The 22,311-nt window shown below is 39.7% G+C and overlaps 2 long non-coding RNA genes and 1 pseudogene across 2 annotated transcripts; all 3 read right to left on the bottom strand.

Moving 5' to 3' along the window:
• Nucleotides 1-12,015: 12,015 nt before the first annotated feature.
• Nucleotides 12,016-14,789, bottom strand: LOC146960344 (uncharacterized; annotated as a pseudogene).
• Nucleotides 14,790-14,978: 189 nt separating this feature from the next.
• LOC146960343 (uncharacterized) lies at nucleotides 14,979-15,540 on the bottom strand. The gene is made up of 3 exons (XR_015035479.1): nucleotides 15,383-15,540; nucleotides 15,196-15,294; nucleotides 14,979-15,102 (listed from the first exon to the last, which is right to left on the bottom strand). It is a non-coding gene; the product is annotated as an uncharacterized LOC146960343 (long non-coding RNA).
• A 309-nt stretch (nucleotides 15,541-15,849) lies between these two features.
• On the bottom strand, nucleotides 15,850-17,501 carry LOC146960342 (uncharacterized). Its single transcript, XR_015035478.1, has 4 exons — nucleotides 17,364-17,501; nucleotides 16,753-16,879; nucleotides 16,457-16,543; nucleotides 15,850-16,051 (listed from the first exon to the last, which is right to left on the bottom strand). It is a non-coding gene; the product is annotated as an uncharacterized LOC146960342 (long non-coding RNA).
• Between the last annotated feature and the right edge of the window lie 4,810 nt (nucleotides 17,502-22,311).

Raw genomic sequence — 22,311 nt, 5'->3', positions numbered from 1 at the left:
CAACCCAGTCTCATAGGAAAATGTATCCTGACTACGTTGGTCCACAGTGCAAAACGTAGAATGGCTACAATATGGGCCCTTTTATTGTGGAACTGTTACATTTTCCCTTTCTATTGCTTTGCGCCCAAGTCACGTGACTTTCAAGGCTCCGGCTGGGAGAAGAAAAAACATGGCGGACATTCCTTATTTTTTAGTGGAAAAATCAATATTTTGAGTTATTTTCTGCATTAAAATTCGTTTTGATTGCATTTCTAGTGAGAAATATATATTTTATTTTCGTGATATATACTCAGTTAATGTACATAATCACTCGCTTGCTCGTTTTTTGCAAAGATTTTTCAGATCTCGCCAGGAAAATGTAAAACTGTAACGTTTTCATAAAAACATGGCCGACATTGCTCTAATTTTTAGTGGAAAAAATTATATTTTGGGTTAGTTTTTGCATTAAAATTGGTTTTGATTGCATTTCTAGTGAGAAATATGTATTTTATTTTTGTAATATTTACTCAGTGAATGTGCAAAATCACTCGCTTGCTCGTCTTTGCAAAGATTTTTCAGATCCCGTCAGGAAAATGTAAAACTGTAACGTTTTCATAAAAACATGGCTGACATTTCTCTAATTTTCAGTGGAAAAATCTATATTTTGAGTTAGTTTTTGCATTAAAATTGGTTTTGATTACATTTCCAGTGAGAAATATGTATTTTATTTTCGTAATATGTATACAGTGAATGTGCAAAATCACTCGCTTGCTCGATTGATCAGATCTCGCCAGGATAATGTGAAACTGTAACGTTTTAAACATGTCTGATATTTCTCTCATTTGTAGTGGAAAAATCAATATTTTTAGTTTCTGCATCAACGTGAGTTTTGATTACATTTCTAACGAGAAGTGTACGGTTTATTTTTACAATATTTACTCAGCGAATGTACATAATCACTGGCTTTTTCGGATCTCGTAATGTGAAATTGCAACGTATGGCTGCTATGGAGGCTGCTATCGTCTGGACACCCGATTTGACTGTTGTTGTACCATTGAATAGACGTAATCTCGATACCATCATCCCACAAATATGGGCCAGTAGGGCCCTATACTCTACCTACTAGTAGGTGCAGGAGGCTGTTATCACCCATTAATCTGGTTGACCCAATGTTATTAATGCCCAGTAGGCACAGAAGGTTGATCACGGAAAATCGTGTTAGGCTATTGTTTATTTCCTCGTTTTTTTTTCGTGCTACTCAGAACGAATTTCAAACTAATGTAGGCTATAGAGGGGTTTGATTTTATTTAATATCTGAACCTTGACATCAACTGAATACAAGATTTTAATCATCAGAGATTCCATATCCCCCCCCCTTTTTTTAATGTTACGTCAAGCCTGTACATTAAGTGATAATCAGCATCGTCCTATTATGTCCTAGCCTATATATATATATTTTTTTTTAAAAGCATAGCCTATCGTCCTATATGATCTGATGCTTTTATTATTCCTTTTTGTTGCAGGATTCAGGCATTTTGTGATTAGAAAACTATTTTATGGTTATTTTTAATATCTGATTCCTGCTTTTTCCACTAGGCTACAATATAGCTAGAATGTCCGCATTTATTTTTCATATTGCGAGGTAAACTTTTTTTTAATATTGTATCAAACTGTTTTTTCCGGGTTTTTTATGTTACGTCAAGCCTGTACATTTAAGAATGCAGGGATACTCGGCATCATAACGCCCATATTTATGATCTAATGCTTGTATTCCTCTTATTTGCTGCAGGGTTTATTTCATGATTAGAAAACTCTTTTGGTTATTTTATTTTGTAGGAGAAAACAGGAAACAGATAACTGTTTCCTGCCTTTCCTAGCTAGAATGTCCGCATTACTTTTTCAACTACGGACTACGTTTTTTTTGTAAGGTACCACTACGTTGGCAATGTCATCTTATATTATTTTAATGTCGTTTTTTTTCGTATTATTATTGTGGAAGTGTCCTGTATTCATACCTGTCAAGTTTTGGATTTGAAAATAAGGGAAATTTTCCGGCACCCGCCGCGAACAGTGCTGCCACCCCAACCAAGCTCCAGTATCCCTTACATTTTAAGACAAGAAAGCTAAAATCACTGGCTTTATGCACAGCTGCACTACATCCCTGATCTTCACCAGCCCCGTCTGCCATTATTGGACAAACTGATTAATCCAGGTGTGCCTGACCCCCACTAGTCCACTCACAACAACAATAATGTTTTTTTGGGGTTTTTTTCTAACACATAAATGAGGCATTCTGGTGTACTCTGAGGATAAACAGAGGGAAAAGACAACATTGCTTCAGTTTTTTTTTTTCTTTTAAAGCAGATTCAGTACTGACTGAGGTTCCTATCATTGTAACTGCAAGAATGGCTCAAGTGTATTAAAGTGAACTCAGAACTGGTTTAGTGTGGAGCTGTGGCTGGTGGGCAAAAACAAAACTCATTTTTTAAAATCTTTTGGCCTGGACCAGCCTTTCAAGGCCCCCTTTCCTCTGCTTCACCATGAAGCTCTTTCAGGCCACACTGTCTTCTTCCACAACTTCTGCCCTATTCTCATCTGTATTTTGATAGCTGGAGCTACTGTCAGATATCTATATGACAGAAGGCCCACACATGCTTTAACTTAGCTTTATACTGCTGAATAACTGGAGCAGATATGTCCAGGGATTTTCAGCCTTCTATGATTATAGAATTACCCTGTCTTTTACAGCAGGTAGGCTACAGACACAGACACACACACCTGTTACTCTGCTGTCCCTCTCTGTCCCTCTCTGGACTGGGCTGCCTAGCTGTTCTTTTGGGTTAAGTGAGCATGGACGACACAACTCGGCCGGTGTGGACGCGCTGGTTCGAGCCGCGCGTGTTCGCGCGGAAAATACGAGTCTTTTTTTTTTTTTTTTTTTTTCTTTTCAACAACCGCGGGTCGACCAGTTACAGGCTTGATGAGCAGGACCTCAGTCAGTGCCGTGGTGATGTAGGCTTTGGGCTGTGTGCTCGCACATAGTGACGACGAGCACGCGCATCGTCGCTAACCAAGATAGGATTAATAGAGAGTTGGCCACTCCGAGGTAAAAACCAAAACCCAAATGAAATAGCAGCGTCCAGTCCGGGGTGCCGCCGGGACTGGCCCGGGGTATTATTATTTTTAATAAACGCGGGTTAAAATACGGGAGATTTACGGGAAAATACTAATACGGGAGGACGGCGGGAAGAGGGGTAAAATACGGGACTTTCCCGGCCAAAACGGGATACTTGACAGGTAGCGCAACACAGCGCACGGTCAGTTTGGTAATTTGGTAGACAGAGGTGCGCTGAGATGGGTGTGGCGGCGCAGCAGGGGGAAGTGTCACAGATTAAAACATGATGCAAACTAACAAGTTCACATGTCTCTCAGACAACCACAAACAGCCTCGGCATCAGATATTGAGTATATATTCGGCATCTCCCATCTCAGAAAATTCAAAAGAAAAGAGAAAAATAGAGATGCTCGCCGACAAGGGCCAGGCCACGGGGCTTGGTGATGCATCCTTTATGCACAGGTGCTTCTGATTTCATCCCCGTTACGCATTGTATTTGTTTATGTTGTGATCTGTGCACACTACTCATCTTTGTTAAACGGTTTAAAATATTCATAGATATCATGTGACGTCACACAGCGGTCGCAGCGCCATCTTGAGTACTGACTTACAACAGGCCGTCTATCTGTCATCTCGTGGGCTGTGACAGCAATTCTCACAAAAGGAGTGGATTAACCTTTTTTTTATGACAGGGCTCTTTTGAATGCTGCATTTCGATCACACTAATGAATTACACTCTTGATTCTACATCTTACTGTGCGTTCACACTGAAAGCGATTCAATCGCCTGTAGTCGCCCTGGCCGCTCCTATCGCGTCGCTTGTCAGCTCTAGCAGGCCCTTGCACCAAGCGACCAAAGGGGCGGGACTTTCAAGCCGTGCTGCAGATGTGTCCATTCAGGCTCTCTCAATTTCTCCGGCTGTGAGAATCCCAGTCCGCTATTGGCTGTCGCCGCGGTCGCGCCGCTGCTCATTTGCATAAAGTTCAATCTCTCCCAACTTTCATCGCTCGCGTCGCTCCCATCGCGTCGCTCCCGCCGCCGGTCGCTCCTCGTCGCCAGTGTACATTGAAAATGAATGGCAGCTGGTCGCCGCGGCCACTCCGGTCGCTCTTGGTGTGAACGCCCAGTTACGGTCTTGTATTTCCGTTGTTAACTATAACAGACCGTTTATTAGTGGAAAGGGGTGCGTTTTTCAGTTTTTTTTATTTTTTCCACACTGGGCAACAGTTCTTAGTGTATCAGGGCAAATCTGATTAACAGTAACCTCCTCCCAGACTATTTCTGCTTCATCAGTCCGTGGAGGTCTGTCCGTGTTACCATATATTCGGCCACTGTGAGCTTGGACCTCCCGGATCAAAACATCAGTTTCCTCCTGTAAAATGTTTGGCTGTCTGGCGTCGCTGTCTCCTTTGTCCATGTCAAAATATAAAGTGACAAAATAGCAGTGCTCCTTCACCGCACACATGTTAGTGTAAATAGTTTAGTTTAGTTTGATGTCATTTTTAAGTCAATCTTATGAGTACTCTGTCATTGTCCTGTATAAACAATATTATAGATAAAATAAGATGAGATAGAACTTTTTTTAAATCCTAAAGGACATTTTCATGCCAGATTATTGGTTTATTATAGTGTGAATGGAGTAAATGCTAATAGTAGTTAAAGTAATGTGCATATGTGGCATAAAGTATGGAAGGGATAGTGTGCAGGGACCTGGTCATTGTTTAGGAAAGAACCCTGACAGGGTGATGCAAGACCTTGACACGAAGTGGCTGGATACATGGTCCATTATACACCAAGAACAGCAGTGATAATAATGGTCTGTTACAGAGAAATAAAATAATATTTTAATTAATCGAACCATATGATAATATTCTGAGTTATAGTTACAGTCACAAAGAATTAAATACAGTATAGATTTGTAGAAATTGAATAGATCCAGGAGACTCAAAAGTTTCCTGTAATCTAAAGTGAACACAAATCTGGTTGAGATTTGACAATTTGTTTAACTGCAGGTTGGAACTAGGACCCAGATGTAAATGAGGAGGCGCTAATCACACTGCACCTCACACCCTGTGACCCACTGGAAGGGCCAAGCAAGGCGAACATGGAGGGTAAACCGCAGAGCAGACCAACATGGAGTGGTACGTGGAGCAGCAGACCGACGCAGAGGGACAAGCAGAGCAGACCAACGCTGAGCAGACCAACACGGAGGGACAGGCAGAGCAGACCGACATGGGTAAAAAGTCAGGTATGTACTAATGTTTATAGGGTGTTCTCAATTAATTACCTTGGTAATCTCATGTCTCTATTGATTAGCGATATCTCATTATCACTGTTTATTAATACAATACATAAAATTAAGAAGGGATAGTGTCATCTTTTAAAGGATATATGAGTGAACTATAATCTTATATTGCAGTGGCAAGAAGGCATATGCCAGAGAGAAAGAAGCTACAAAAACGTAAGATTAAATTATTCCTGTTTGTTATCCTTACAGCACAAACCAATCATTTAATAATTTTGCTCACAAGAAATCTTTACTGGTTGACTTACTCAGAAAACATACACTGTGTGCCACTGCACATATAGTTGCAAAAATTGAGTGTAGCGTTAGTTCAGGCAGGCCACATAGTCAAGCTGTGCTGCTCACCTCATCAGCTGATGTGGGCAGGCCATGTTGGACAAGCTCATATCAGCTGGCTGGCTGTGATAGGCCAGCTCCTTATCAGCGGACCATATCTCCTCCTTCTCATTCAATTGGGCGCTCTATTTAAACTGCATCAGTCAGCCATCTGCTTCTGCTGCTTTCTCAGCTTGCTGCTTTACAACCCAGCTCCTCCTTCTCATTTTGTTCTGACTTACCAATGTCATAATTGGGTCATTGGTGCTTGCTCTGTTCTGGGGGTCTTGCTGACTCTGCTCTCCCTGCCTCATGCCTTCCACATAGGTCAGTGAGAGCAGGGAGGTCCCAGAAAAAAGCCACGCCGTCAAAATTAAATTTTGCAATTGTAATTAAGTTTCTTTGACTGAAGTGGTCCTGGCTGAAATACATGTATTTACAGGGGTTGATGCTTTGATAATTTCCCCCACCTTATTTGCCAATTGTACGGTTTTATGAGAGATGATTTTTAACAGAAAACACAGGAAATCCATCAGGCTTAATGTTTTTAATTTTACCACATAACTTTTGTAGTTAGGGTATTAGTGTTCTATAACCATTCTGGCCTGCATACCACTGAAGTCTTCACAGTTGTATTTTTCTTGTTGCTCATAATCTAAAAAAAAAAAAAAGTGAGAAAGGTTAGACAGGGTAGACAGACACCCATGTAAAATTAGCTAATTCTGTTGCAATTAATTGTAATCATGTACTGCCCTTGCAAAAACAAACAATACTTATTTGTTGAAATTCCACGCAAATGCACTGTCAGTTTTAGAAACATCCTTGTGTGTATCATCTGTAGGGTCTTTTTGAATCACAGATCAAAACACAGTTTATACTGAACATATCATTATGAAACAATGTAAATATCAGGAAAGTCCCAATGCACCAACAAAACTCAGTGACTGCAACCACAGATAATAGCTGATTCGTAAGATTGAGATTGATGCCTTTTAGAATAATGATAGATGTCTTTCTTTTTTGTTGTTCTTTACTGTCTTTACAGGGCAAAGCAGAGATGTTGGTGGAGTGGGAGCCCTGTCCAGTTTGGTATGTAATTCTGCAGTTTAGCTTAATCTCTCCCTCTATAGGCCTAGTCTGCATTAATACTTAAAGGGATATTCCGGCGTAAATTTAACCCATGGTGAGTTAGACCCCCCCCTCGAGAGATGAAGTCTGCTAACCGCTAACTTTTCTCCTCCATTTCCTTCAGCTTGTCTCCAGTAAATTCGGTCTCAAACTGATAGTGGCGCCCATCGAAATGAAACCAGTTGTCATTGTTCTCAAACTCCATAAACTTAGCTGTGTTGTCCCTTCTGTGATGTCAGTAACTCAGTGTTACGGTGCGTTGGACCATGGGTTGAATTTATACTGGAATATCCCTTCTTTAACTTGTTGTTTATTACTGCTTTATTATCTACTCAGTTGCTTAGAATGATTTCTTTGTTCAAAAAAGCAATGGTCTTTCATAGGTGGAAATTAAATTGTCATATGTGGAATATTCTAGGGGTTTCCTCGACTAAGGATTTTCATAGTTGAATCAGGTTCATCAGATTTGCTCTATAGTTGGCTAATAGTCGAATCAGGTTGTTTTTTCGTCATTGATTCATGATCTCATGTGCTTCTATTTTCCACTCCAGAGGTTTGATTGATTGATTGATCATATTTATGACAAACCAAACCAAATTATAGATTACGTATGTTCATTTTGTCTTCTTAAATATATTAGTTATATTTTTCTTGTGTTCAGACAATGAAATCAAGAGTGATGTTACCTGCTTGACAGTTTCGACTGTGACTCCAGTCTTCCTCAGTAGCGTCATCCGACGTGCTGCTGACGTGTCATTTATCAGCTGGACGGTTCGGCGGACCGACCACGCCCCCCTGCCTCACGGATAAAAAAGTGGAGAAATAAAAAAATATCCGATTGAGTGGATCCGTGTAGTGATGTTAAACGGAGCTGTGTTGATACGATGACGTCAAGCGCCTAGCGACAAGCCGTTCACACATGCGGTTGTCAACAACAATGGTACACATCTGTACCGGGCTATCTGTGCTTTGCACTTTTAGCAGTGTTACCCATACATTCATTTATTCGTGATGAATTACGTCCACCACAAATAGATTTTTCGCCGTTCATTCATGTCCGCATAGCAGTGTTTCTCCATCGTTCACACAGAGAGAGAGAGGGAGGAGAAGCGCGCATGCATGACAGTAGCACGGTTTAAAATCTGCCATTCATGGATCTATTATAATACATCCATGCCGCCGTTTGACTGCTTCTTCTGGACCATTTGACTGCGCTCATAACATTCTTCTTCTGTGGTATTTTACATGTTGCTGATCGCCACCACCGGCTGGGCATGGCATTTCAGGCTTCAGAGGCGATCGTTTTCAGTTTTGCCTCTTCGTATGGACAGAGATATTTCTGTGGTGTGGACAGAGTTTTTTTTTTTAAACGAAGACGAAAATATCAGCTTAAAAAAATATCCACATACGTGTAGTCCAGGCCTGAATAGTCGACTATTTGAGGTGACCCCTAGAATATTCTGTAGGGTCTGTCCTTGACACATGTTAGAAGATTAAGCTTATTAGAAATACTCAGCAAGCACCAGTAACAAAAAGAACATTTCTCATCTGTTTTCAGTGGCAAGGAGTGGGCCCATTCCTGGCAGCCAAAGGATTCTCTTCAAATTGTTTAAAAATAAAAATGTGTAATGTGAATGTTTTTGTTTCAATGTGTGAATATTTTGGTTGGAGCATATATGTCATCAAGTTTATATTTTGTATTTTTGTTGGTAATGTTTATTTCAAATTGAGATAAGATGGAGAACTCCACATAAACTTCACTTCTATTATATCAAAGCTGACGTATGACTTGATTTCATGTTCTTGACATTTTATTGCTTTTTAAAGTTGGTTACTCTCACAGTATGGAAAAACACAAGTTGTTAACTTTATTGCTGACAAAAGGTCATGGCTGTACATAAAGAAATAAAGATAATTAACAAATGGGAAAAGGATGATGTGATGCTATTATTTGTTTGACCCTCGCTGATGTCATAGTAAAGCATTTATATTAGCCTATATTTCTCACAGTTTTGTCATTTTTGGTAAGGCAAATGCTGCAGTACCTGAGGCACTGTTGCTATGGAGACGCCAACGCCAGAAGTTGCTATAGTTTCATTGCATTTTTCTCATCTCCTCTGTGACAGGCGGGTTTCAACCTTGCTCCTCTCTCACAACACACACATACACTCCACCCCTGTCCCAGTTCAGCTCTGTCCACAGCCCGTGCTGACATCAACGTCCTTGACCGGAACCTGTTGGTCCAAGTGGCCCTGCTCCGAGCAGTCCTGCTGGCCCAACTTGTGTCACACTGTTCCAGCCTCCACCCGAAGAAGTCAGACAGTAACACATGACATAATCAGTTATAGCGTGAATACACTTAGGTCTGCAACTTAACTCTGCAAACAGTCTTCCCTGGGTGCAGGACCAATGCGCACCTGCAGATCCACAAATTCATGCAGGACATTGAAGTCATAAGGGGCCCCCAGCTGTTGTCATCTGACTGGCTGATTAGTCTTTACCCAATCACTTTCAATCTAGAGTGGAGCCTTCAGTGCCAAGTCTAATAACTTTGTTGCAATAAATGGTTTTAATCAATGATGAGAGTGTTCCTGAATGCTCACCACAGACAACTATATCAAAACATGACCTGTCAAATGCCAGATTTTTTCAGCACAATGCAAGGAATGAGGCACAGGCCATAGGCTACTCTTTCCCCACATCCTGTAAGGTAGGTTGTTTCTGCTGTGGCCTCAATCAATAGGCTACAAAAGTACATCAAAGCTGGACATTGCCGAAAGAAAATTCTAATGAACCAAAGCGGGGCCCAGTACAGAAAGTTTGGGAACCTCTGATCTATCCTGTCAGGGTGGGAAAGGGTGCAGTAGCTGCCTAGGCTATGTTTATGGCCATATTAAGGGAATGGGGAAATATGCTTATTTGCAAGAATATGTATTTGTATGGGGAAGATTGGGTCTTAACTGATCCAAATTGAAAAATATGATTGTGTGGAAGGCAAACATCAATATCTTGAACATATTTGGCCATTAAATAGGCCTTAAAAAATGTTGGATTTATTTTATCTAGCTGGGACCCTAAGGCATCTGAGAAAGTACACCTGAAAGTGGCTTGGCTGGGACAGAGCTGAAAATGAAATTTTGTCGTAGGTGGACAATGAAGACATCATTGGAAAGGTCTTGACCTAGGGAGTAATATATTTCAGAATGGGACATATGGGTGTTTCCTTCTCCCCAGGAATGACCTTTGAACCTTGAAATTGGGGTGTTTTTGAAGACTCATAAATCAGCAACAGAAAGTGCTAGAGATATGGGATCAACAGTTTTGGAAAGCTCTTGATCTATACTACTATAACCGAATCAGTGTCAATAGGGGGCGCCACTGATGAGGGCCCAAATCTAAAAAAAACATGATTTCACCATGTTGTCAATCAGATGCATAGAATTTGACCTAATAAATGTGTTCCCTGTCCTTAAAAACTATAAATAAGCCAACAATATTCTTGGTTATGAGTTCACATAATAGGAGAAATAAGAGAAAACACAATGGAACTACAAAAAAATATGGCGGAGTATAGCACTGTGTATTGCAACTTCCGGACATTTCCCCATCTTTGTAGTTTTAGTTGATGTTAGGGTTGGTTGATAGATTAGGGTCGCGAAAACATATTTCTGGTTACTTTTTAATACAAAAAAATTGAATTTAAGATATATGGTCATGTAATTTGAAAACGTATGTCTCAAAAACATAAACATATACATTTATTACGGTGTAGTAGACGTCTCTCAGACGTAACTTTAGATATGCTTGACTGACGGAGATGCGTTCAGTGGCGGGAGGATTTAGGGTTGCGAAAACATATTTCTGGTTACTTTTTAATACAAAAAATGTAAACTTAAGATATATGGTCGTGTAATTTGAAAATGTATGTTTGAAAAACATAAACATATACATTTATTACGGGTGTAGTAGACGTCTCCCAGACGTGATATGCTTGACTGACGGAGATGCGTTCAGGGGCGGGAGGATTTCAAAACATGTCTCGGTCGGTCGAAACACCGGGTGCGCCAAAAACTAAAACGAGACTGATTAAGAGAGAAAAAAATCACAGAAAGGCCTATGCCTTATATGTCTTAGAGACTGTCCCGTCCTCACGACGTGTGTGATTGAGGATCTATGATTGTGACCGTTTAGTGATGAGGAAACTGTCACTGTCAGCAGCTGCTCCAGACACATCACCAACTTTAATGTTTAAGGACGTATGATGTTGATTGTGTAAACACTAAGCACCATATACTCACCCTCATTCATAATGATTATTAAACCATAACCTAACGTCTTAAATCTGTCAGCTGCCCAGTCCGGTGCAATCGCCAGTTTCCCCCCTTCCAAGGGGGCGGTTTCAAAGTTGCCCTTTGTTCAAAGTGGGGGATGACAGAAAGAGTTTCAGTGATAGTTGTGTTAATTATTTGGTCTCATAGTGTCATGTTTTAGTGTCTGTATTAATTTTTAATTGAACAGCTGTCAGTGGATGCAAAACATTTTTTATCTAATGTTGTATTGAATGGTATAATACTGAATACATGTATATAAGTTAAATGTCCCATGATACATTTTAAGACACATGATATTAAATAAGTGTCAAAATAACACACACAGAAACAATGCATGACCTCCATTCATGTGTACACAGTGGTTTTTATTTCTGAACACTACAGACACTGCCTTGGACATGGTATAACTCAGCAATATAGTAAAATGCAGAGGCCAACATCTTGAGGATAGTGGGGGGACTGCTTTTCATTGATTTAGCTCTGCTTTTAACACGCTTCAGCCACATCTTTTAATTCAGAAACTGAAACAACTGGCTGTCAGCCCCTCAGTATCACTCCTTTTTAACAAACAGAACTCAGCTACTTAAGGTCAGTAATAGTGTTTCTCAGGTAAAAAGCATAAGCACAGGATCTCCACAGGGGTGCCAGCTGACCAGTTCTGTTCACATGGTTCACAAATGAGTGCTCAGCAAGTCACACACAGAATTATATTTTCAAATACTCTGATACTAACTCCAGGTGCATGACAACACTAACATTTATCATTCTGAAGTGGAAAGGTTTGTTGAGTGGTGTGATCTCACAATAAACGTTAAAAAGACAGAGGAGATTATTTTCGATCCCAAAGGAGTCTGTGATCACAGCAAAATTGTCATCCACAACCAACCAATTGTCCAAGTCCAGTCCTACAAGTACCTTAGTTTACACATACACCGAACTTAAACATGGACCACCCATGTAGACTGCGTGTGTTCTCTAGACTCCTCCAAAGATTGTACTTTCTAAGGAGTCTGCGACTATACAGAGTTGAGCAGAGAATTATGTTTTATTTTATCAGGCTGTGTTGGAAAGCGTTATCAGATACGGTATGCCTGTTTGGTTTGGAAACCTCCCTGTTTGAGCTAAATCAAAGCTACTGCACCTGGTTCAAACAGCCATGAAAATGATTGGCCTTAAAGATCATTACAATCTGTAGTCTCTGAAAGGTGTGTACTGAAACAGGTCTCTTTGTCTTTTAGTCTCTACCTCTGGTCCTCTGCAGTGTAAGGATCCAAATACTAGGTGGTAGCGGGAACTGAGGCACTCGGAGTAGGAGAGTCATTTAAAAAGCCTTTGTTGCAGCATGGCCATACAAATTAAAACAAGCCTATCTGTTCTGCATTGGAGTTTAAAATATCACTACAACTTTTATGATCTTATTGTGTTTTTTGTAACTCTTATTGTGTGCTTTCTATCGTGTTTTTATGTGTAGATGGGTATGTGGCTGATGGGTCTGGCAGCAACGAGTCCAGTCCGTCATGCAGCATCAATCTGTGAAAAAAAAACATGGTAAGAGAAGGTGAAATCTAGAATGAACAAGCTGTATAAATCATTTACAGGTATGGGTTTGCAAAACAAACACTAGTATACAGTACATACTTGAGTAAATTACCTAAATTGTGACATCCTCTTCGTCTTCACTGCTGTCTGGACTGCTGAGGTCACTTTGATCCTCCTCCTCAATGTGCAGATGGACAGAGGCCTCAGGACCTAAAGCAGTCTTGTACTGTCGGAGGACCACTTGCAACTGCTCCAACAGCTCAGACAGTTGTTTTTTCAAGAGACAGCAAAGTCCTTCGTTGGCCTGGTCTACATTTCCAAGGACACAAGACACATTATAGACGCACTCCACAGCAAGATGTCTGTCTTCTGTGACTGACACAGCTTACTTCTTTTAATCTTGAAAGTAATTATTTCAATGAATACATGTTTGTTCCATCTTACCATTCTCAGCCACCTTGTTCTTCAGCTCCTCTGCCTGCTTCTGCAACCATGTGCAATGTTGCTCCATCTCCAAAAGCAAAATGCTCTTCTCCTCCTCCAGGCGCTTTGTTAACATCACTTGGTCAAACAATGCCTTCTTGATTGTGATGTTTTCTGTACACAATAACAGTAAAATTAAAATACACCCACAAACCTAATGGATATTAAAACGCTTAATATGTTATGATTTAGTTCAGTATACTCTAAGTACAAGAACTCAAAATAATTCTTATGAAGCTTTACAAAACTGACATACCACTGCCATGAACCTCCCATGGCCACAAAGGGGACACAGTGCTCTCTCCAGTGAATGTGTTTTCCACAGCAGCCACATCGATTGCTGCAGAGTCCGGTACTAGTCCATTGTACCTCTGCATCTCCTGAAGAAGCAGTTTTTTGTCCTCTCCCAGCTTCCTCCGAAGGCGGTGGCGAAACTTGCTGCTGTCTGAAAAGACATTAAGAGCAAGAACACTATCTAGATTATCATAATCTAATGGCAGTTTAAATAATGGACAGTTAGAATTCATGAATTGCAAGTACATGCATTTGTTGGAATGTTAACACTATTAAATACAGTAGATTGATTTTATCAACTTGTTTTATTGTTATACCATTCTGACGGTAGAGGGTTTGTTTCCATTGCCTGACACTAAGGTATAGCCCCAAAATGGACTGCTGAAGTTCACTCTGTGTGGTGCCTTCAGTGTTATGAGGTGCGTTTGGTGTCTCTATAGAAATAAAAGTTACAGTAAATTCAATATAAGAGCTTGTTTTGGTCTACATATAAAATCCATTTTAATACAACTTGGTTGTAAAACATGCGATGTGCACTCTCTGCACTGATTTCTGTTATCTGGTCTTGCTTACCTCCAGCTGCCCATTCAATCACCTCAGAGATCCACTGTGATGTTTCATCATCCGAGCAATGTAGCTCTGTTTTACCTCAGCTAGCCTTGCAGTCTCGTCCAGTAGTCTTTGACATGTCTGATAAATAGTGTTATACAATAATCAGGTTAAAGCCCTTAAGGATTAACAAGCCAAGTGACCAACAAATACAGACTTACCTTTACATATCTAGTGGAAAGTGCTTGGTGTAGCGAGGCCCTTTTTTTGTGGTTCCACCCCAATGCATGCAGTGTAAGCATGTCCACACGTGCTGTTGAAAACAAATAATGAGTTTATGAAATGCATCTAAAAAAGGGTGCAAGAATATGGTAAACAGATTAATCACCTGCTTTCGACATTTATTTTTTCGTCAGGGCACAACGAGATAGGTAGCTGTTAACTTGACTTCACTGTCTTTTGCCACAGAGAGCCCCTCAAAAAAGGCAGGGTCCTCACTCCTGAAGAAGAAAGACAAATAGATAGATGCATTAGTCACACAGCAATATAAATGAATCAATAAAAACACTGGAAAAAAGAGCACCTTCCACTTTGGCCAAAGCGATACAACTTCCTGTTTCCATCTGCAGAAACAGCCAACATTTCAGGTGTGCAGGCTGGGCAGGTGAATTCAGCACCACAGCAGAGTTGGTTTTCCTCAAATGAAGAGTACGAAAACTCTAAGAAACTGCACTGCAGTGCATCTCCATTGATATGTCCAGACGAGAAGATACAGAGAATTACACATTTTTGTGATGTTGTCTGCTTATGTAAATACAGTTTTTTACGTACTCTTCCTCCACACTTTGTGCGGTGCTCCAGCAACTTTGCGAAGGCCTGTCTGGCAAAACCAGGAGAAATGACCTTCAGTTCCTGGAAGGAGCTCAAAAGGTCCAATGTATACAAAGTAGACACATTAAGAGAGGCCGGCCAATATCCGCTCCTAATGAGGTCCTTTAATTCAGGAGTCCACTGCCTCTGGCATGTTCCACACAAATACAGTGGCTGATGCAAGTCATAACGCCCTTGGAACATAATGCAAATAAACAACATCAGGAATACACACCAACCACATACTTAATACACATGATCTGTGTAGTGTAGTGAAGTGTTCTTACCATTGATGGTAAATAAAATCACTGGTTTCCCTGGTGATATGATGATGTTTGTGTCCTCACAAGAACAGCATGGTGCCTTCACAGCTGGCAAAATGCATGCTGACAAAAACAAGCAACCAATGCATTACATTATTTGTAACAAGTTAAAAATACATATGGAAACAATTAGGTTTAGATTGAGACATACCTTGCTCATGGGTGCAATATCCATCCTCCTGTTTCATGGTGTGTGTAGTTGGAGGAATAGCTTTAAAAAAAAACATCAATAATGGATTCCCTGTTGTGGAGTGGCTGCTTTTTGTGATGCAGTACATCACAGTCGCCACAGAACCACTCGTCGGGAAGACAATCTCTGCACATAGAAGGGAAAGGCAAAATTATTTTATGGGAATAGTGATAGGTACTATTAATTGAAGTTAGGATATTCTGAATTAGGTGAGATACAAAATTGAATTTAATTTATTTGGGATATGTGTCTCAGGGTTTAGCCCCTTGCAGTTGGGCACAGGAGGTCCTAAATATTTTTTCCACATTCCTGTGGGAAGCTTCTGAAAGTTTTCTACCAACACAAAAGAAAACATAATTACACACTGACCACTAATTCTAAAAGCCGATCATGGAATAAGTTTAGTATTTGAGAATACCAACCGAATGACAGCAGGCTCATTGCAGAGGTAACACAAAGGATAACCAACAGCCTCTTTCTCTATGAGGCACTGGAGGTTGTATGGTCTTGACTCTTTCCAGCGCTCCGAGGCTTTCTGCTGACGGAAAGACCAGGATGATGCTGAGCTTCTTTGAGTCTCATCAGAATGACATGATGCCAAAATAGCAGAGAGCCTCTCCATATTTTTTTCTGTAAAGAAAATATAAACTTGAGTAAGCCGGTGCATATTCTCATTTGTCCAGGTCATAGCATTTCAAAGGAGGTTAAATCGAAAGCAACTGGACTTAGTTATTTGTCTAGGAAGACGTTTCACCTCTCATCCAAGAGGCTTCATCAGTTCATGTACGCAACTGACTAAATAAACTTGAGTTATAAAAGATGATTTAGATAACAACCATTACAACAATTAATCAACAGATAGCATACACATATTTTCATCACCATGGAACTGGCTATAATCATTAGTGTTCTTTATCTATGTAATACATTGTCTTTACAGCGTAAGGTTTGTTTCAATGTCTATCTTAAATTCAATTATACATGGAGATTTGAAGATAACATTTAAAGTTAAATTCATTCATAACTGTGATTTACCAAATTTTGCCAGAGGACTTGCTGAGGGGAAAGTGGGCAGATCTCCCACACTGGATGACAGGGAGCAGTCAGGTGGAGGCTGTGCACCTGTAAATAAGCACATAGAAGAGTAAGAATGGATTAGGGTAGGCTTAGGACTGCAATCGTGTTTTTTCTACCTACATACTAATTAACAATTGATATAATCAGACAAACTACGTATATTCACATGAAATACTTGGTTATGTAATTAACTGCAATGCCACTGAAAAAATTGTTATCTACTTTTCGATACAACAACAATTTACACAAACAACCTGTAGCTGAGGCGCTGGGTCGCCCACCACGCCTTCCCCTGGGCTTGCCTTGTCCTTGCCTTGTCCTCTTAGACTTTGATGGAGAGTCCCTTCCAGAGCATGTCCGTTTCCTCATCTGAGCTGCTTCCTATGAGTTGATAAAAGTCTTGTCAAACTGATGTGGTTAAAGGTACCTAAGCAAAAACAGATGACAAATCAAAGCAAACCCCAACATCTACTGAATCAAGCGATTTATCCACTATCCCACCGTTACCATAATGTCGCCATCTGTAGTTAAGGACATTGTAAAACTTGCTCTCCAATGCTTTGCATTACATATTTCACTAATGCACTACAGTCATGAACAGTCTGCCTGTGGCCTCAATTTATTAATCTGTTTACTGAATCCATAGCTCTAAGAGCAGATATTATTCACTACTGATACAGAGTCAGCATCGTCTGGGCCTTTTTCATCATTTCTAAACGCCACAGAGCATGCTTGGATGTTAAATACTCAACTGCATTGTTTAATAAAACAGTAAAAAAAAAAATCTTCTGCACTCATATTTCTACACACATTCAGTAAGGGATATAATTTGTATGGTCAAGTAAAGAATGATGTAAACACTAACCCTGGCTTCAGCAAGAATCTGATCATGCTTCAGTTCAACAGCCATGCGTCTCCCCTCTTTGTATTTGGGATTCTGGGGGTCAACGGTATCTGTCCATTGCAATACAGACAAACAAATAAACAAACAAACCAATACAGACAAACAGGCTGACTAATAAACAGTTACACAGATAGCTGATAGATAGATAGAGAAACAGACAGATAGATAGATAGATAGATAGATAGATAGATAGATAGATAGATAGACAGATAGACAGACAGACAGACAGACAGACAGACAGACAGACAGACAGACAGATAGATAGATAGATAGACAGATAGATAGAGAAACAGATAGATAGATAGATAGATAGATAGATAGATAGATAGATAGATAGATAGATAGATAGATAGATAGATAGATAGATAGATAGATGGCTCTTAAAAGTGCCTTTGTGTCTATAAAGGTGCTGGGTCGGTGTTCGGGATGGGGTGACAGAAACTACAAGGAGAACAGAGACAAATATTCAGTACTACAGGCTAGCTATTAGTCTAGCTTTTCCCCATCTTCTGAATGTAGGCTATACAAAAAGTCGCGTTTTTTCTAAATCAACACAGGTTTTAAGGGTGCCTAATGAGACTTCTTCTCATGTTAGCCTAAGTTACTGCATATCACAAACTGCACATACGGTAGTTGACTTATCGGTCATCTAGCTGGACAAAGTTACAAGATATGGCTATTTTTTCCCTCACAAGTTAGAAGATGGTTTTCATAGTCTTGCGTTTAATAATGAAACAAACGTTAATGTGAACATCAAGCAGACACGCATCTTACCTGGTGAAGGGTTAGCGGGAAAAGGGGAGCATCTGTTTCCGCCGGACAGCATAGGGAGAGGGACTAGAGAAATACAGGACACTTCCACAATAATAATACGAAAAAAAACGACATTAAAATAATATAAGATGACATTGCCAACGTAGTGGTACCTTACAAAAAAAACGTAGTCCGTAGTTGAAAAAGTAATGCGGACATTCTAGCTAGGAAAGGCAGGAAACAGTTATCTGTTTCCTGTTTTCTCCTACAAAATAAAATAACCAAAAGAGTTTTCTAATCATGAAATAAACCCTGCAGCAAATAAGAGGAATACAAGCATTAGATCATAAATATGGGCGTTATGATGCCGAGTATCCCTGCATTCTTAAATGTACAGGCTTGACGTAACATAAAAAACCCGGAAAAAACAGTTTGATACAATATTAAAAAAAAGTTTACCTCGCAATATGAAAAATAAATGCGGACATTCTAGCTATATTGTAGCCTAGTGGAAAAAGCAGGAATCAGATATTAAAAATAACCATAAAATAGTTTTCTAATCACAAAATGCCTGAATCCTGCAACAAAAAGGAATAATAAAAGCATCAGATCATATAGGACGATAGGCTATGCTTTAAAAAAAAAAAATATATATATATATATAATAGGACGATGCTGATTATCACTTAATGTACAGGCTTGACGTAACATTAAAAAAAGGGGGGGGGATATGGAATCTCTGATGATTAAAATCTTGTATTCAGTTGATGTCAAGGTTCAGATATTAAATAAAATCAAACCCCTCTATACATTAGTTTGAAATTCGTTCTGAGTAGCACGAAAACAAAACGAGGAAATAAACAATAGCCTAACACGATTTTCCGTGATCAACCTTCTGTGCCTACTGGGCATATTGGTATTGGGTCAACCAGATTAATGGCGATAACAGCCTCCTGCACCTACTAGTAGGTAGAGTATAGGGCCCTACTGGCCCATATTTGTGGGATGATGGTATCGAGATTACGTCTATTCAATGGTACGACAACAGTCAAATCGGGTGTCCAGACGAGCAGCCTCCATAGCAGCCATACGTTGCAATTTCACATTACGAGATCCGAAAAAGCCAGTGATTATGTACATTCGCTGAGTAAATATTGTAAAAATAAACCATACACTTCTCGTTAGAAATGTAATCAAAACTCACGTTGATGCAGAAACTAAAAATATTGATTTTTCCACTACAAATGAGAGAAATATCAGACATGTTTAAAACGTTACAGTTTCACATTATCCTGGCGAGATCTGATCAATCGAGCAAGTGAGTGATTTTGCACATTCACTGTATACATATTACGAAAATAAAATACATATTTCTCACTGGAAATGTAATCAAAACCAATTTTAATGCAAAAACTAACTCAAAATATAGATTTTTCCACTGAAAATTAGAGAAATGTCAGCCATGTTTTTATGAAAACGTTACAGTTTTACATTTTCCTGACGGGATCTGAAAAATCTTTGCAAAGACGAGCAAGCGAGTGATTTTGCACATTCACTGAGTAAATATTACAAAAATAAAATACATATTTCTCACTAGAAATGCAATCAAAACCAATTTTAATGCAAAAACTAACCCAAAATATAATTTTTTCCACTAAAAATTAGAGCAATGTCGGCCATGTTTTTATGAAAACGTTACAGTTTTACATTTTCCTGGCGAGATCTGAAAAATCTTTGCAAAAAACGAGCAAGCGAGTGATTATGTACATTAACTGAGTATATATCACGAAAATAAAATATATATTTCTCACTAGAAATGCAATCAAAACGAATTTTAATGCAGAAAATAACTCAAAATATTGATTTTTCCACTAAAAAATAAGGAATGTCCGCCATGTTTTTTCTTCTCCCAGCCGGAGCCTTGAAAGTCACGTGACTTGGGCGCAAAGCAATAGAAAGGGAAAATGTAACAGTTCCACAATAAAAGGGCCCATATTGTAGCCATTCTACGTTTTGCACTGTGGACCAACGTAGTCAGGATACATTTTCCTATGAGACTGGGTTGAGCAGGCACTGGCTCCGAACCAGCACCGGAACCAGCTCGGTGGAAAAGGGCTAATTGCAAAAACGTTCTCACAGATATTGGTCCATGTCAAAGAATAAATACATTGACATGTGATTTTGTTGTTATTCTCTTTTTCTTCTTTCTTTTTTTGCCAGTGCTTTAAAGCAACAATGCTTGGGGATATATTTGAAAAAATATTGTGGTACTACTAGAATTCTTTATTTTATAAAATATCTAGCCTACAACAAATATTAACCGTAGAATCGAATCGTCCTACACTGAATCGAATCGGATCGAATCGGTCTGTATTAAAAGGATATCGTTTTTGAATCGAATCGTAATCTGTGTATCTAGATTCATATCGAATCGTTTATCACAGAGAGATGTGCAACCCTAATAGCTAGTCCAGGGTGACACGGTACTGCAGTGGTCAGCACCGTCACCTGTCAGAAAGAAGGTTCAGGGTTTGATTCATGTTTTCACTTTGCCTGTGTGGGTCCTCTCCAGGGCAGTGTTGCCAGATCTCGCGGGAGAAACAAGCAACTGGAACTATGAAAACAAGCCCAAAACAAGCGACCCCCCCCCCCGACGCCAAAACAAAAAACAAAAAAAAACGCACACATACCTATCACCCTAAATCCACAATTTTTTTTTTTTTTTTTTTTTGGTTTGTTTGTTTTGGTTCCAAAATAGAAATACAGAAAAACATGTGGAAAACGGAAATGTAGAGTAAATTCTCCACGTAGAACCCCTGGCTTTTATTTACTTAAACCAAAGATAGCCTACTCTATAAAACCAACTGTGCTTCAACTGCCGAACTGACCCAGTTTTAATTAGAGACAGGGGTCAGACCCGACTGCTCCTTCTCTTACCTTTGGTCAGTCGGTTCTCATCTTGCTGTGTTTGGGTGGAAATTATGGTCAGGTCGGGCTTCCCTTTTTTCTTTTTTTGGGGGGGTTGGTGCTCGTGCGTCGGGTCTGAGGTTCAACAACCACGGCGATTGTGGGCTTTGAAAGATTTTGTTCACAAGCACTTGCAGAAAATAGAAATTGAACCGGCTTCTAACTGAGACCAGCTTTAATTTGAGAATTTACGGTGGCGTTAATTCTCTTGATCAGTGGAGGAGAGTGTGGTGAAAGCCAGCAGTCTCGGGGTGCAGGTGGGGGGGGGGGAAACCCTCCGCTATCACTGTGGCAATGTGTGTGTACGGGGGAAAGAGAGGGGCGGAGGGAACGGGGGTGACAGATCCAACAAGAGGATAAACTATCCTGCGTTTAAATAACATATCGAAAATATCTGCATGACAACTCATGGAGCTGGAAACAAGCATAAATAAGCAACTACACTTTCACAACAAGCCCAAAGAAACCGCAACCCGCGACGACCAATATTTAGAAGCGACTTCACAGAAAAAGAAGCCCAAAGTCGCGTATAATAAGCGGACTTGGCAACACTGCTCCAGGGCCCTCATTTATCAACCGTGCGTACGCACAGATCTGTGTGTAATGAGTGCGTAAGAACATTCCCACGCAAAGTATGGAATTTATCAACTTGTACTTGTGCTTAGGAACGTGCGTAAATTTAAGCACAATTCTGACCATGCGTACACACAAAATCTAGTGGTAGAACAGTGAAACTACAAATAGAATCCAGTGGAGGAGTCACAGTGTTCAGCAATCTCAAACTTCACACATGTTCCCTGTTTCCTAATTTAAAAAAAATCTCAATTAGTAATTTAGCAGACATTTTGAATGATTGGTGTGACAAGCTATAAAAGTATGCAGGTAGATTTGTGTCGTTATTAGTCAATCAAAAAATATATTTTCAATTAAAAAAAACAAACACTTTTTTTCTTTGATTGAAAATGATTTTTTTTATTATTGAAGTGAATGTTTTTTTTTATTGAAAATATATCTTTTGATTGAAGAATAAAGACACAAATCTACCTTAATATAAAAGACAGCTTTTTTATTTCTCAGTGACCTTTTCTCTGACCCAACAGAATTAACAGTGGTTGTTACTTTCTCCTATGCAGCATTTTTTATTTTGTTGGTCACACCTGCATTTAGTGTTCCAAACAGTATTTTTGGT

The sequence above is a fragment of the Trachurus japonicus genome, unplaced genomic scaffold (genome assembly GCF_045865225.1).
Source record: "Trachurus japonicus isolate A0001 unplaced genomic scaffold, Traja_1.0 AP030491.1".
NCBI lineage: Eukaryota > Metazoa > Chordata > Actinopteri > Carangiformes > Carangidae > Trachurus > Trachurus japonicus.
The sequence above is the reverse complement of the archived record's forward strand: the minus strand, read 5'-3'. Positions and strand labels throughout refer to the sequence as shown.